General features: G+C 48.9%; 1 pseudogene; it reads right to left on the bottom strand.

Moving 5' to 3' along the window:
• Positions 1-1,756: 1,756 nt before the first annotated feature.
• On the bottom strand, positions 1,757-4,354 carry LOC144140967 (uncharacterized; annotated as a pseudogene).
• Between the last annotated feature and the right edge of the window lie 12,471 nt (positions 4,355-16,825).

Below are 16,825 nucleotides of genomic sequence, written 5' to 3'. Positions count from 1 at the left end.
GAGTATTTTCCGGAAAGTGTTAAGCAGAACACTTTTAATGAAAAAAGCTAGTTTTAAGAACCATTGGCAGTGTGAATTTTGAGGCGTAACGAAATGCAGCTGCGTGAAGTTCAGATGTTGGCTCTTCAATATAGAAATCGAATGCCCCGCCAACAAAGACGTGTTCGACACTCAACCGTTAATTTAAAAATCCGCTCTTTCCAGCCCCTACAGGTGGCGCTGGGGAAAACGGCAATGGCGGACGAGACGGTGATCAGGCTATATTGCCTGGAATATACTGGCTAGTGTGCTGAGGGCGGGCGCGGAGGTGGCCCCGACCGTAGGGTGCCTGGATGTTCCTCCTCGCCGCCCCTCCGGAGGGCGGGCGAGGAGGAACATCCAGGCACCCTACCCGACCGTGATGACTGGCGGCGGCGCCCGCTTGGGGCGCTTCTGTGCGAGAGGGTGTAAGGTCCCTGTATTTTTAAAATACAGGGACCTTAAGAGGGTGCACATGCGCGCCGTCCGCGCCAGCCCGCGCAGCGTTCCGCGTGCTCCCCAAGCGCTGCGGAGCTTCAAGTTAGCCGAGTAGCGCGAAGCGGGCGTTTACTTTTTTCGTGTGTTTGGAGCGGTCGTTACAAAACGCCATGCTATATAAGAACTACGCGAATACTTTTATAATACACGCATTTTGCTAAACCCAATGTAGATAAATGTGTGGCGTAAACTTCGCCGTCTCCTCCCGCCCTCAAAAAACTTTACTTGTCAGTAACCACCCAACCGATTTTTTTATTTACTTTGCTTCTGAGCAGAAATATCACAGGAAGTTTGAAACCCCTTACCACATGGCCTGCATTCTGCCAGAGATAAAGTGAAAACAAAATAGTAATGGCAAGTATGTCAAGCAAATAACCGGACACTAAAGCAACGTTTGAGATTCTGCGCTGCGCTGATTATTCTGGGCTGGTGACGTTAGTTTGCGACACTCTCTCAATCAAAGGAGATAAGATAACATGTGCGGCAATATCTGAGGTGAAATAGAAAACATTATGGCAGCGTCATTTAAAGCGACATCTTCGGTTTGTTTAAAATGAACATGGATATTTGTAAATGTCTCCAAAGGACAGTCGTTGCCGAAGACATAATTAACAACCTACAATTCACCTATTACGGCATTAAATAACTACACAGAACATGAATTATATTTCAGAACTCCTGTCGTAATGACAATAATATTGACGTTCGAAATCTCAAAGCAGCTATTGTGCTTCACCAGGCAGTAAATTAAAAACATTGTTATATCTGCTACTTTAAATTTCACAAAGGGCCTGACCAACAATATAAACCACGATTTATTACACGTTAACCAATTCCAGAAGTTTCCTCGTGATTCAACTAACCTACTTAGCAGGTAGCTCAGTGTGATGTTAAGAACTGAAGCACTGTGTTCAATGCAGCATGTAGAGGCTGGTGTATGCCAAAACAGGTCAACTATTTAACCTGTTTGTCTTTTTGCATCCTAAAAAACAAGCTTTTCCAGCCAAAGCCTTTTTTTCACACCACTGTTTAAGTGCTCTGTCTCAATGAGTCGGGCCACTGGCAAGTGTATGAATTAGAAATATGAAAACAAAAATCTGTGCAAATGTGCAATAAATTTACTGCAGACATGAAACGAAGTACTTTATTTACAGAACACTGAACACAGTAATTGAAAATAGAACATTAAAAAAAACCTCCGTCAGGCACAGATGGCCTGACGGAGGTCCTCAGCCCTCTAAACACTCAGCAACGTAAATTTCAGCACTCTTGTCTACGCATGCAATCGAACAGAGCAAATAGTTCTTACAAATATGGGAATAGGAAAAAAATTATAAAGCAATTAGGAAGGGAGTATGAGAAATGTTGTGAGCAAAAAAAAAAAAAAACAACAACAACAAAGAATTACAGCACAATTGAGAGAACTCTCTGTCATCGGAAAATAAACAAAAATAAATCTATTTGTCTACGCATACATATACACACTCATACATAGTTCTACACAGAAAGAGACGCGCTCAACTACTAACTGCAAGGCAAAGAACGGTAATATGAAAAAAGTGTGGGTATCTCGAACAAACAAATTAGGTACTCAAGGAAGGAGTCAAATGAGAACTATACACACTTCACACTACTGGCAGCGTCGCAACTTTAGGTGTTTTTGTCGCTGCCTTTGACCTTCTCTTTCCTAGTTCAGGCCCTTAACATAAAATCTGAACCTTAACAAGACATAGAACTTGACCACTTCAGACAAATTTTCTTTTTCATGGCTAGAGCAGCCAAGTTGCGGCAGTGAGAGAAAACGTAGGCACTTTGCGAAATCGAGCAAACTCTCTTCATGTAGAATGTTCTTGCTAAAGAAGACAGTGAATTCGTCCTCTATTAGCTTAACTGCAGCGGACAGGGCAGGACTAGGATAAACAAGCCCACCGTTGTCAAAGTGAGCCGTGAAGTGAGAGCTCTCGTCCATAATTGCGTCATTTGGAGTCACACAAAGGCAAGATGCACACTGTGGGCATGCGTTTTTTGCAATTGTTTTTCTCGCCACATAGCCCGCAGCATAGTAGATCAAGGCAGAGTTACTTTTCCTTTCTACGTACCCGGCATGGTCACTTTTGAACAGAACACTGTCAATGGCCTCCTCAACTTCATCAACCTTTCCATGGTCAAATAAGTCATCAATGAAGTTCAAAAGTGGTGCTGCCCCAGTGCTAGAGTTGGATGTAGGGGCTTCGCTCAACAGCGCTTTGATAACATCTAGTGAGCAGTTTGTTCCCCTCGGTGGTTTTGCCAGGTTATAAAAGGACATTAAGTTAACAGTCACCAGAAACTGGGACACAGTAGGATGATCGTTACAACCGGATGACTGTCTCACAATGCCGAAAACGTTTTCCAGTTTGTCTTGACTTAGACGCGACGTGAAAAGGTAGTTGTACCTGACTGTGGAACTTAAATAAGACAGCAAGTCTAACGTGCTCCTGATCGTCACCCTTAGTCCACAAGCCGTGTTTTGAGTAAGAAATCCGCCCCCAGCTGGTTCCGCGTGCCGCTCCCATGCGTCAATGTAGTCCAGAAAATCTTCTAGGAACTTTGCGTCTGCGTTACCAGGTTTCAGAGCCTTTTGGCTGGTCCTTGAAGTCATTATGCGGATAAGACGGTTTATTCGCTTGATAAAGTCCTTTGTAGGTTGCACATTTGTGTACACGGAATCGATACGTTTCGAGGGCGCCACCAGGTGGCCTACAGCGAACGGACGTGTTCTGCATGGGCTCCAGAGTTTTACTCAGAAGTGCTGTAATTTCGTTCCTTGGGCCAAAGCGGATATCACGGTCATCGACAGCTAGGCTTCGTGCACCGGACGACACTATTTCACTTCCCCGTGAGTGCGAATTCAGCCAACTTACGGCAGTTTTGAACCACGGCAAGCTAGGCCTCGTCCCAGCGGGACTAGGCTTAACAACGGGTACGACCAATGCCGGGTACGACCGCCGATATAGGGGACCACCCCGCCGTGCTCCCGAGCACAGACGCAAGTGAGACCGAGGACAACTTAATGCATCAAGACCCAACTGAAGGCGAATGTGATGAAACTGCGACAGATTCAAGCGCAAACGCCGACTGGATCGAAGTTGTCACCCGAGCCCAGCGGCGACGCGAGCGGAAGCCCAACCCAGCGGTAGGCCTAACGGCCGAGCCAACAACCACGACGCCCTCGCTTACACGCAAATTTGCTCCAAGGCCAGCTCCCCTTCCCAGGGACGATTACAAGCTCGTGTTGCGACCACAGGGTGGCCTCAAGATAGCGGAATTAGACCTAGCCGAGGTCTCGCTCGCCTTGCTGAGCGCAATTCAGTCAACCTGGCGCCAAACCAACCTGCGAGTCCGCTATGACATGGTGCAGAACACCGCTACAATCAGCACCCCGTCGGCGGAAGCAGCAAAAGCCTTGAGTCAGGTGAAGCAGATCCGAATCAATAACATGACCTACCCAGTGCAGCTCTACGGACTCGCCCCAGATCACTCCGTCAAGGGCATCATAAGAGGGGCACCCCTCCGTTTCTCGGAGCGGGAATTGCTAGACAATATGTACGTACCCAACCACGAGATCTATGCATGCAGAAGACTAGGAAATTCAAATACCGTCGTAGTCACGTTTGCTGGTAAGAAGGTCCCCTATTACGTTACCCTCTTCGGCTCGGAGTACCCGTGCTCCTTGTACAAGAAGACTGTGCCTGTGTGCGACGCATGCCATGAACTCGGACATAGGGCGACGGCATGTCCTCAGCCCAACACACGTGTGTGCCACCAGTGTGGGGTCAAAGACCCGAAATCCGGACATGACTGCAAGGCCCTCTGCTCGCTATGCGGGGGGGCCCACCTTACGGCTACCAAGGGCTGCCCGAAACGCTTCCGGGAGCCTTTCGTCCTTCGTCAACGGCAGTTTGAGCGGAAGAAGACGGAGGAGCGCGCCTCTCGGGTGGACCAACTAGCCCTCCAAGTGGACCAGCAAGCATCGCAGCAGGGCCATCCAGCCTCACAACCAGACCAGCGGGGGCGGCCCCGTGACCGATCCAGAACCCCATCCACGAGAAGGAGAGGAAATTCAAGCACCAGGTCAAAATCCGGGTCCCGCAACCTTGCACCGAAGACCGGGAACGACGAGAAACAGGTGAGCTGGGCTTGCGTTGTGTCTCCCACTGTTCGACGCGACCCCACACCCACACCAAAAAAAAAAAAACACGGATTCCCACCCATGACGATTCGCACCCAGACAAACGCAAACGCCCTGCACGCATCGCCGGAACAAATTCGAATGCCATGGACACAGCTCCCTTTGTCCCACCCGCTCAGGGGGAGTGCGCAAGTTTCTCTCCACAAGCTGAAGTCGAAGCGATAGGTCAAAGCAAGACTCAGTCGGAGCACACCACAGACCCCTTCTCGCAACAAACCCAGTCTCAAGGAGGCACAACCTCCCTCGAAGACCTACTCAAGGCGCTCCAGACCCAGATACAGACCCAAACTGATCAAATTAACCGACAAATACAGGCGCTATCCGCCCAGGTAGCCCAGAACGGCGTCCAAATCAATCAAGTCGTAGGTCGGGTCGACCAACTCGGAACTCGCATCGACTGGCTAGATGGCAGAATGGAGACGGTTGAAAGCAACAGTCTCCGCAGAAGGCAAGCTCCGTATTCCCGCCCTCCAGTATCCGAAAGCAAGGATTTGGTTTCATTCCCCGATGAGTATGCTACCAAATAGGCAGGAATCCACCACATTGCTAAAATGGAATTGCCGCGGAATCAAAGACAAGTCAGCAGCTCTACAACAGTATCTCGGCACACTCTGTCCCCCACCTGATATCATTGCAGTCCAAGAGACGAATGGTCCAACCAAGCTACCAGGATACGTTACTTACACGGATCCTTCTGGACGATCTACGGCAACCTTGATCAAGAGCAACGTAGCAGCAATGCAGCACCTTACCCCCCAAAGGGAATGTGAGCACACTCTAGTGGAACTCATTCCTCGGACAGCGAAATGCAAAGAGAGCATCTTTATCCTCAACGTCTACTGCCGACCCTCGAAAAAACGACCAGGTATAGAAGATACTGTGTGCGACGCCCTCCAACTCGCTGGTAGCTCTCCTCTCCTCATTTTGGGGGACCTTAATGCAGCGCACAAACTTTGGGGATACACATACAACAGTAAGAGGGGTAAAGATCTGCTCAGTGTTATAGAATCGTACAACCTCACGCTCCTAAACGATCCGCACACCCCAACTCGCACAGGGAACAGCGTTTCTCGAGACACAAGCCCAGACTTATCCCTACTCCGAGGCTCACTCGACATCACGTGGACCAACACCATGGAGAATTTGGGATCCGATCATGATATCATACAAGTCCTCATCAAAGGCTTGAGCTACAGGTCATACATTGGTACAGCCAAATTAACTGATTGGGACAAATTCAGAAAAGAAAGGAAAGATCGTGATCATTCGAAGGGACAATCTTACGACCAGTGGGCGGAGAGTGTTAAACGAGATGTAAAGGCCAACACAAAAACAATAGCCACAACATACCAAACACCGCATGTTGATTCCAAACTCCTGCACATCTGGGAAGCCAGACACAGCCTGACCAGACGCTGGAAGAAGCAGAGGCACAACCGCCGACTTAAGAAACGTATAGCACAACTAAGTAAGCAGGCGGCGGAGTACGCGGCCCACCTGTACAAGGAGAATTGGCTTACGTTATGCGATGGCCTCCAGGGAACACTGTCTACTCGCAAAACGTGGCACCTGCTTCGGCACCTTATCGACCCCCTCAAGAACAAGGGAGAGACCAGTAGAAGCCTAGCACGCACTATGCACTTGTACCAGGGAACCACGGATGCCTTCATTCAAGACTTGAAGAACAAATACCTACGTCCGGGGAAAGGAGGTGCTCCTCCCCCTTATGAAGGTCCACCCAATCTCGGGCTAGACAGAGACATTGAAGTCTACGAGGTCCGAGCCGCCATTGCAGCCTGCAAGCGCTCCGGCTCACCTGGGCAAGACCACATCACCAACAAAGCGTTGGCTAACTTGGATGACAGGGCTATAGAAGACCTCACAGAGCATTTCAACGTCTTCTGGCGCACAGGCAAGCTTCCCATCTCCTGGAAGACAGCCGAGGTGCGACTGATCCCGAAACCAGGCAAATCACCACATATAGATAATCTTCGGCCGATTTCGTTAACATCCTGCGTGGGGAAAATCATGGAGAGGGTAATTTTTCTACGACTTCAGCAATACCTCGATGAAACCCAGCAAATTCCCAACTCAATGTTTGGATTCAGAAAGCACCTGAGCACCCAAGACATTCTGATTCAAATCAAGGAGGACATACTCGTTCCGGCCACGAGACACTGCCCCCGGACCATACTGACCCTTGACCTAAAGGCAGCGTTTGATAACGTGGCGCACAACGCAATCCTCAATAACCTGGCAAGAACAGGCTGCGGAGAGAGGACGTACAACTACATTGCCGATTTCCTCTCCAACAGCCAAGCTGTCATAAAGATAGGGGATGTCTCCTCTGATCAAATTACTCTTGGGGACAGGGTAACTCCTCAGGGGTCTGTTCTATCCCCCATGCTTTTCAATATAGCGCTGATAGAGCTGCCGAAACGACTAGAGAAGATCCCCAACATAAAGCATGGCCTTTACGCCGACGATATTACTATCTGGACGGGCACAGATTCGATCGGCGGCCTCCAAGACACACTCCAACAGGCAACTGACACCATCAATCAGTATGCCAAAGAGTGCGGACTAATATGCGCTCCGCAAAAATCTGAACTTCTGGTCGTACGCAGACGATGCACAAAAAAAATATTGTAACATCACTAACGTTAAAATATGGATGCTCGATGCACCGTTAAACTCTCTGAAGCCAAATGAAGCCGTCTACATTTTTTATAATTTTGGCTCCAGTTCAATTTTCATCTCGGCGTAAATTTTGGAGCCGAACCGCTTGTTCTGAGGTAAAAGACCAAAGAAAAAAAGACATCCCCCTCGCGAGGGGCACGATCAAATGCACAGCATTTCCGAGGGGGTGCGCCGGCAAGTCGTATCTCTTGATCGCGGGACCCGTGTCGCCATCTTTTGGAAGCGCGGGACAACTTGTGGCGCTTTCGAAACAAACGAGAAATGAGTGAAGGATATAAGGCGCGTTCGGTGCATTGAAATCTGTGTCGGTTTCGTGGCTCGGTCGGTTGTGCGCCGGGCACCTTGCGTTCCGCCCGCGGCGTCATGGGTTCGAAACCGGGCGCCGGAAACTGTTATTTCTTCCTGGCTGCGGACTACGACAAGGCGCGCCTGCGGACTACGACAGGGCGCGCATGCGGACTACAAGACGCGCATGCGGACTACGACAGCGCACGCCAACGCCGCGTGACATTGTGAGTTACTAAAATGCTATGCATTTAAAAAGACAAAGACGACATCCAAGTCACACTGGAAGGCCATCTCATCAGGCCTACAAAGGCGATACGAATACTTGGACTTGATATCCAGGCGGACACAAGGAACAACGGACTGATTCAGAAACTAAAGACTACCGCCGAACAGGTCACCCAGATGTTACGCAGGGTGCAGAACAGACAAAGAGGGATGAAAGAGGAGGACACCACCAGATTGGTCCAGGCCTTCATTCTATCGCGCATTATCTACGTGGCCCCGTATGTAACTCTGACCAAAACTGAGGAGGAGCAGCTCAACGTCATTATACGGAAAGCCTACAAACAAGCACTGGGTATCCCCACGAGCGCTTCGACTGCTCGACTACTCAAATTAGGCATTCACAACACCGCATCAGAATTAATCGAAGGACACCTCTCCAGCCAAAAATTAAGACTCGAACTCACACTTGCAGGCAGAAAGCTCTTGACGAAACTTCAATGGACGCCTCAAGGGCAGCTACAACCCCGACCTCTTGTGCCAGATGTGAAGCAGCACATACACATTAAACTAATTCCCCGCAATATGCACCCGGAACATCATGCAGGCAGGAGACAGGCCAGGGCCGAAGCTCTAGAGAAAATTTACGGTAAAGACGAAGGGACGGTTTACACCGACGCAGCAAGCAGTAACCATAAGGGAGCAATGGTGGCAGTAGTAACATCGAGAGACAAATGCCTCACCAGCGCAACCATCCCCAAAACTACCCCTCAAGAAGCAGAAGAAGTGGCCATAGCGCTTGCCATAACCCAGACCAAGGCAACGACGATAATTTCTGACTCGCAGCAGGCCTGCAGAAGATTTACTTTTGGATCGGCGACCCCTGCAGCATACCGCATCCTGAGCACAAACCCCCCGAAACGGCACGTCACGATAGTCTGGGCGCCGGCACACTCCTCCCTCGCGGGCAACGAATTCGCCCACGCGACGGCCTGCGCATTCGCCCACCAGGCCCTGGAAGGAGAACCTGACCCCACCCCTGTTGTGACTTACCGTAGCATTACCCAGCATTACCGGCTAGAACGTAGAGTCTATCCAGCACCTCACCCACAATTAAGTAAAAAACAAGGCTCGACACTTCGCTTACTTCAAACAAACACGTACCTTCACCCAGTCCGGCTCCATATGCAATTCCCCAATCAGCATCCACCTGAATGCAAGTTCTGTGGAAAATCAGGCTCCCTATATCACGTAGTCTGGGAATGTAGCCAAAACCCGGACTTGCCACCCCCTTACCCTAGCCCCAACCTCGAGCAGTGGGAGACAGCGCTGTCCAGCGCACACCTCGCCGACCAGGTCATGCTGACGGAGAGGGCGGAACGTGCGAAGACGACGCTTGGACTTCTGGACTAAGAAGCCATCCCCACGCATATAACTGCTCAATAAAGTTTTCCTCTCTCTCTCTCGATACGTTTCCTGTGCACATAAAGTCCTTTAATCACTTGATCCCCGAACAGTTGAAACGCTAAATCTACTCTCATTTTTTCGAACGAATTTGGATTCAGGTGCGTACCAGTTATGTTGGGCATAGCTTTCAGAGTAACATTGTCACGGTCCGATTCCCAGGCTGTCTCGATAATTCCACTGTGAACGTGGCCAGATGGGGTTAGGTAACCCTTGGCGACAAATCCGTTCCGCAAATTCTTCAAAAGGTGCGGAAAATCGGACACGAAGAAAAGTTGCCTTTTGGGATCCACAGGGTGCTTCGTGCTGCTTCGCAGGTGTTTAGCAGTACCTATAAAGCATATATTGTGCATTAGTTAATTATAAAATGATGCCACAACAAAGTTTTTAAAAGCCAGCAACAGATGCAAATAGACAGTATGTAGGCTTCACCCGCATAACTTTAATTGAGTTTGGTAGGGTGGCATATTTTTTTACATTTATAACTGCAGGGACATGAACTTCAAGCTTTCGATTATATTAGGTGGAAAACAAGAAATATACACTTGACTTAATTGCCACCTATGATTTACACACATTTTTAAGAAGTTTCAGTTATACAATAAATGAAAAGAGCTTTATTGTTAGACGACTATAATAAAATTTCAAGTAACAAAAATTCTCGCTTTGGAATGTCTGTTGTACCTACACACAGGAGGACGGTATGAATAAATGAATGAAATCGACAGTTTGCTCACCATGTATGCCAAAGATCCGCCACATGCTTCTGTTCCAGCTGGCGCCGTCACAGGTCACGGAGTCGACATACAAGCCTGATTGTTCGGCCAGAATGGTGCATTCAACTATGATTTTTGCCAGTGTGGCTGCTTTTACATTGCCTTTCGAAGCAAAAACGCCAAGGATTTGCGTCCAGCTCCCTGAAAAATGGGTGAGATCAATGATGGTATGAGATAACCATGTTGGTGATGCCTCGAGTTTGATAGTAGACTGCTAAAACAACTTACCGGTGTAGGGTTGAAACAGCACAACCATCCCGTGGTCCGCAAGCACACCCTTGTGGTCACTGGTCGTGTAATCACCAAGATCCACGAAACCTTCAATGTCACCTGAATTGTTACAAAAAGCACATTACACATCATGCAGAACGTACTGTCTTAATGCAGCAAGTAAAACGCAATGTTGCTTTTCCATCGGAATTGCAGAAATAATGTAAAGCTACAGGAATGGCACGTTGGAAGTAGTTTTGAAACTCACCGGTTGCCTTCACATTGAGGTGTTCAGAGAGCTTAATCTCATCCACGAGCAGGCCCTCATGACAGCTGAAGGCGTTCATGCTCTTGGTCTTTTCGCTTAAGGCCGCAAAAACCTTGGGGTTCAGACCAAAGCCACCCTTGAATCGTTGCATATACCTATGCAGGCAACTTCGTCCGGGCAGAATCATAATGCTTTGCTTCCGAAGGTGCTCGTAGAGCTTCGGGCTCCGCATTCTCATCAGCAAACATTCGACAATCCATTCATCATCATAAGTCATGCCTTTAACAGACTTTCTTCTTGCAGCCAGGAAACAAGTTCTTACAGCGAGCTGCTGCTTTCTCGGGAGTGCCTGTATTTTTTCTCCGAGAGCTTCTTCGCTTAGTGCATTGTTTTGTTCGAGGAGCCTGCAGGCACTAGACATGGACATTGCAAAAAGTATCCGTCCGAGTCTGGCTGGCACATATTTTCCGATAAGCTTGGGCAGTTTATTTCATATGCGAGCAACGAAGGCTGCTCTTCTGTGACAGACATGGCGAAACTTCAAATCCGTGAAAACTTTGAAGGTTCATTCCCAGATGTTTATGTTGCTGTTAAAATTTTTTTTGTGCTTGCCGGTTGTGATGCAGGTTGTTTTTGTAAATGAGGAGGTTAAAATTTACCGGGCGCACAAGAGTAGAGACGCTTTGGCTACGGACAAGGACCAAATTATATTGACGGGACAAATTACAAAATAACGTGCACAAATGAACATCCAGCTAATCTAATGACAGCAGTCCTAGGATAACAAAGTCCCCTGCGAGAAGTCCCACTCCAAATTGTTCGCGCTCACGTATAGGTACCAGTCGGTGAGTTGACTCGGTGCGCAGGGCTCGGTGCGCTGGGCTCGGTGCCCTTGGCGATGCCGGTGCTGTGCCGTGTCGGTGTCGGTGTCGGTGCCGGGCCGATGAACCACACGTTGTATTCGTCCTGGGTGTTCCGTGGACACTCCCGACTGGAAGAGACCAGGTTTTGCGCGGTGTGAAGATCTCCTGAGCGTTGACGCCCAGCTGAGAGCTTCCAGCAGAATGTGCGGCTCCGTGACGAAGACCCCCTAGGCGTTCTCGCCCAGCCGAGAGCTTCTGGAACCACCTGCTTCCTGCTTCTCCGTGCCACGACCATCTTCTTCCTCCTCCTCTTTCCCTCTCGCGCCCTTCTTCTGCCTCCGCACACACCTCGTCTTCCTCGCTTCGACCTGCCGACCCCTGTCAGGTGAGCAGCGCCTCCTCACAATTGCCCCCATCGAAAGAAGTGTTTTCGGGAAATAACACTTCCGGTGAAAAGTCCGTCGATGGTCACAGTGGAAAGTCCAGTCAGCTTACACGCGAGGCACCACGCATCACCACTACCACCAGAACACTTTCACGTCATATAGTAACACTTCCAAAACACTGCATAACAATGAATCCAAACAGTACACAATAAAACTCAAATACAAATACTTATAATACAACAAACTGCATCTCCTAAGTCACGGCTTACACAGACCACCCAAAATAAGTAGTGACTAATAGTACCACAATTATTCCAACCAAACTAAGGAGTCACAGACGTTTTAAACAATACCAAACAATAATTAAACTACCACCGCGCAAAACCGTCCAGCACTGTATACGGGCGGCCGTCGTTCAAGGAGGCTCGAGTAACCCGCACACAGTTAACAGAGTACAAGCTATGAACCTAACATGCAACAATCTACCAGTTTCCTTTCCTAAAATAATTTTCAAACCTGTTCCTCTCGTTTAGGCATGAGATTTCTAGCCATGTCGAAATCGTGTCTTCAGTCCCGTTTTTTCACACGTCACTTCATCTTCACCTTCTTCCGACGCGTCCATTGGACACCTTTGGCTAGGTGGTCGGCTTGGCTTCTCCAAGAGATTATGTCAATAGCAAGGGTGCCGCATGATGACCCCCGCAGCCGTATCTCGAAAGACCAGTACCTTTTGATTGCACCCGCTGTTTTGCGGATGCGCGCGCTCCTTGGCACAGTTACTTGAGCTCTCAAGGAGTGCGGCTGAACTTTAATCCCGTCGCATGCGGGAACAACTTCCTTGAGAGAACTTGCTTGCTTCTGCTGGAAGAAATGTTTAAAATCTTGGTCACTCTCGGCTAGCAACAGCTTGTTGCCCGAGATTACGTGCGTTTGCAGGCCATCCCTGCCCGATTCATTTTTTCTCGCCTCGCATCCGACAGCGAAGCGTTCTGAGTGAGAGCGCGTGCCAAACTGCTCGAATGGCATGTCGCACCGCTGTGCACCGATGACCTCACTCGGCGCATTCACAATAATCGTTCCAGCACGCGGCTCGTCTGCCTGCGTGCCACACTCAGCACGTGTAACTTCTTGTGCCTGGACAACGGCGTCCACCTCTGCGCCTTGCTGCTCAAAATCCTTCTCTTTATCTTCTTTTTTCCGCGTGGCCTCATCGCATTTTGCGACCCACGTGACTTCTCTTTCATCACGTGCTTGGAGTTCGATGCCTTCTTTTCTCCATTCTTTCTCCTCAAGGTGACTGTCTATCTCTAATATTTTACGGTCTATCTCCGCAATCGAAAGCTGATCTGAATTCTTCACGAGCTCCATCTTGCGGTCTAGAGCGGCCAGTTCGAGTTGGAGTCTTCGCACTTTTGCGGCTCTCGAGCGTGCTCTTCTTTCGCGAGCAGCGTCTGCCTCTCTCTCCAACCATTCCCTGAGCTCAGCACCCGCCAGTCCTAGCCCTTTTCCGATCTTCAGCAAATATTCTAATTCCATGTCGGCTGCCAAATACTCCCCTCTCCGCCAGAGTTACAACACAACCTCCTCGACTCTCTGGAAGTTACGCAGAGAGTCCGGTCGCGGACGCCATTTTTGTGATGCAGGTTGTTTTTGTAAAAGAGGAGGTTAAAATTTACCGGGCGCACAAGAGTAGAGACGCTTTGGCTACGGACAAGGACCAAATTATATTGACGGGACAAATTACAAAATAACGTGCACAAATGAACATCCAGCTAATCTAATGACAGCAGTCCTAGGCTAACAAAGTCCCCTGCGAGAAGTCCCACTCCAAATTGTTCGCGCTCACGTATAGGTCCCAGTCGGTGAGTTGACTCGGTGCGCAGGGCTCGGTGCGCTGGGCTCGGTGCCCTTGGCGATGCCGGTGCTGTGCCGGTGTCGGTGTCGGTGCCGGGCCGATGAACCACACGTTGTATTCGTCCTGGGTGTTCCGTGGACACTCCCGACTGGAAGAGACCAGGTTTTGCTCGGTGTGAAGATCTCCTGAGCGTTGACGCCCAGCTGAGAGCTTCCAGCAGAATGTGCGGCTCCGTGACGAAGACCCCCTAGGCGTTCTCGCCAAGCCGAGAGCTTCTGGAACCACCTGCTTCCTGCTTCTGGTGGTGGTGGTGGTGCCACCACCACCACCACCAGAAAGACATTTAAGGAGGTAAATAAAATATTAGGGAAATATATACAGAAAAAAAAACTGCTCAAACATGAGACGTAGCATCAGGAAGTGTTGAAACCAACATAAAATAAAATAAAAAAAATAAAGGAAAGAAAACATGAAAAGTACGTAGAGAAATAAAACAAGAAGGGAAGCTGGCGAAGGAGAGGCAGTGGGCGGGAAGGCACTGATAGTAGCGATCATACACGCAGGGATCTTTTTGAGGGAAGCCCGGCATGGCCTGGGGCTAGCACGGGAGACGGCCAGATTCCGAAATGAACAAGTGCACGGCGGAGCAAAGATCTGCGCGGCTAAAACCCAGTGCCTTCGCCCCGAACGATAAGATCAGAGGAACAGACAGTGGGAAGGCCAATTTGGTTGGTTGGTTGGATCCGGAACAAGAATGGCGCGTACCCACTCTGGGGGATTGGCCAAGTCTTATTGTGATTTCACTGCTAAAGAAGCTTAGTAATTAGTTTCAAACGAAGGGAAAATAGGGTACAGTGATGCTAACAATTTTGGAACCAAAAGAAATTCAATACTACTGTACCAACAGGTATTTCAATAAACGAATAAAAATGGGTTGAAGCTATTGATTAACAAGGCAAGCGACCTGTTTCGGCAATAAATGAGTGAAGAGCGCGAAAAACATCCCCGTTGCACCGCCCAAGCCCGACTGCCCCAAATGACAATAAATTAGGCACCGACAAGGCGAGACCCAGGCGCCGGAGGGGAGCCTCCAGGTAACGATTTCGGAGGGAAGAGAACCGCCGGCAAGACAACAGGAAGTGGTCAAGTGTTTCCTCCTCTTGACAGAAGCTGCAGGTGGCCGATGGCGCTATGCGTGCACGGTGCAGATAAAAATTCAAATTAGGTGTTCGACATCGCAAGCAAGTCAGTGTGACCTCGCACAGCCGAGACTGCGCAAAGTCACACTTCCAAGAGTACCGGAGATGCTCAATGTCTGGGCAGCCAGCGATGCTGTCTGGTGGGAAGCTGTCCAGTGAACTGTACCTTCGAAACCTAGTTCCAACAACATAGGCTACCGGGGGCACAGTATCAACGAGAGGACCATTCAGTGCTACTCCTGCCAGGTAATCAGCAGTTTCGTTAAGTTCAACTCCTCTGTGCCCTGGGACCCAGACCAGCCGGATTTCCCTGACATGTACTGGTATAAGCATCGACAGCGATCGGCGAAGTGGAGAAACGGTTGGGGAAGATAAAGCGGAGCAAACCGAAAAAGAATCCGTCACAATGATCACCTGGGAATGCTCTTCGCTGAGCTTTCGAAGAGCGAGCGCGATTCCCAAAAATTCTGCCAAATATATTGACGTGAAATTCGGAAGACGAAGAGGAAATGCCCAGTCAAGCGCAGGTGAAAAGATACCTACACCAGCTTTTTTGTCTCGGACAGAAGCATCTGTGGCTATAACCACATGTGTCGGGAACTCTTCTAGGTAGTTTTCTAAAAGGCCAGATATCGTTCTCTCCGGCAAGCATTTGGCATTGGAGGGAAAAATGTTTACGAAGTCAATTTGTTCTCCGTGCCACGACCGTCTTATTCCTCCTCCTCTTTCCCTCTCGCGCCCTTCTTCTGCCTCCGCACACACCTCGTCTTCCTCGCTTCGACCTGCCGACCCCTGTCCGGTGAGCAGCGCCTCCTCACACCGGTAATGAATTTCACTTCCGAAGGTCATTCAGCCAGCTGAAATTGATCAAAAACCGCTTTGATCAGCGGTGACTGACAGCTGCCTCGGCGATTTGTCGCTGCTCAGCGTGGGGACAGAGATCCTTAAAAGCGTCAATGGTGAGGATATCATCAACAAACTAGCAAGTGAAACGGAAACGCTTGTAGAAACGTGCAGAACTTTTTATCTATTCCTAAAACACGAATAAAAACAGAAAGCATGCTAATGCGTACACATGCCCGATTTCAAGGTTGGATTTCGTTGAAACGCGCGTAAGGTATAGAAAATTTTGTTTATTTATTTAGTCATTTAAGAGCAAAAGAGCCGCATGCAATAGGAATGTGTTTTTTTCTGTTATAAATATATATAGTGCCTGCAAAAATGTAAATCTGTTACCTGTTTAACAGTGAACTATGTTTTATCATTAAAATATTTTTGTGATGTTCGGTATCCATCTCATTTCCTGTAAGCGCCACTTTTTCTAACAGATTTAGCTCCCCGCAGGTTCAGAATATTTTATTAATAAACCATTCAAATTAAATTTCCCGCTCAGTCTATACCATATACTGCCTTAGGAGAGCTTAAATTTGGGTTTCTGGATGAAATCACAAAATAGCCAGGCGATTGGTAGCTTATTTACAGTAAGGATGGGCGAACAGTTTCTGAAAAAGTACTACCGGTTTACTTCGGCAGTGCTTACACGCCGCCGACCAAAGCGTGGGCTGCCGAATACGCCGCCGCGACAGAGGAGCTTGGCGGCTTTCATGCATGATGATGATCATGATGATGATCGTTGTGGCCAGAAACCCTTTGTATCGGGCGGACACCGAAATGTCCAAGCCAGGTGAAAAAGTTAACAAAATACATATAAAAAGAAAAAAAAAACCGGCTGAATGCCTAAAGTCATTGCACCGTCCCCACCAGCGAGAAAGCTAAAGGTAGCAGTTTTCCTGCAGTCTTGTGCATATGGTACACTGCATGCGTATGTACGTCCACTGCACTGTCAC

This window comes from Haemaphysalis longicornis, unplaced genomic scaffold (genome assembly GCF_048455015.1).
Source record: "Haemaphysalis longicornis isolate Haplotype H1 unplaced genomic scaffold, Haemaphysalis longicornis Haplotype H1 scaffold_58, whole genome shotgun sequence".
NCBI lineage: Eukaryota > Metazoa > Arthropoda > Arachnida > Ixodida > Ixodidae > Haemaphysalis > Haemaphysalis longicornis.
The sequence above is the reverse complement of the archived record's forward strand: the minus strand, read 5'-3'. Positions and strand labels throughout refer to the sequence as shown.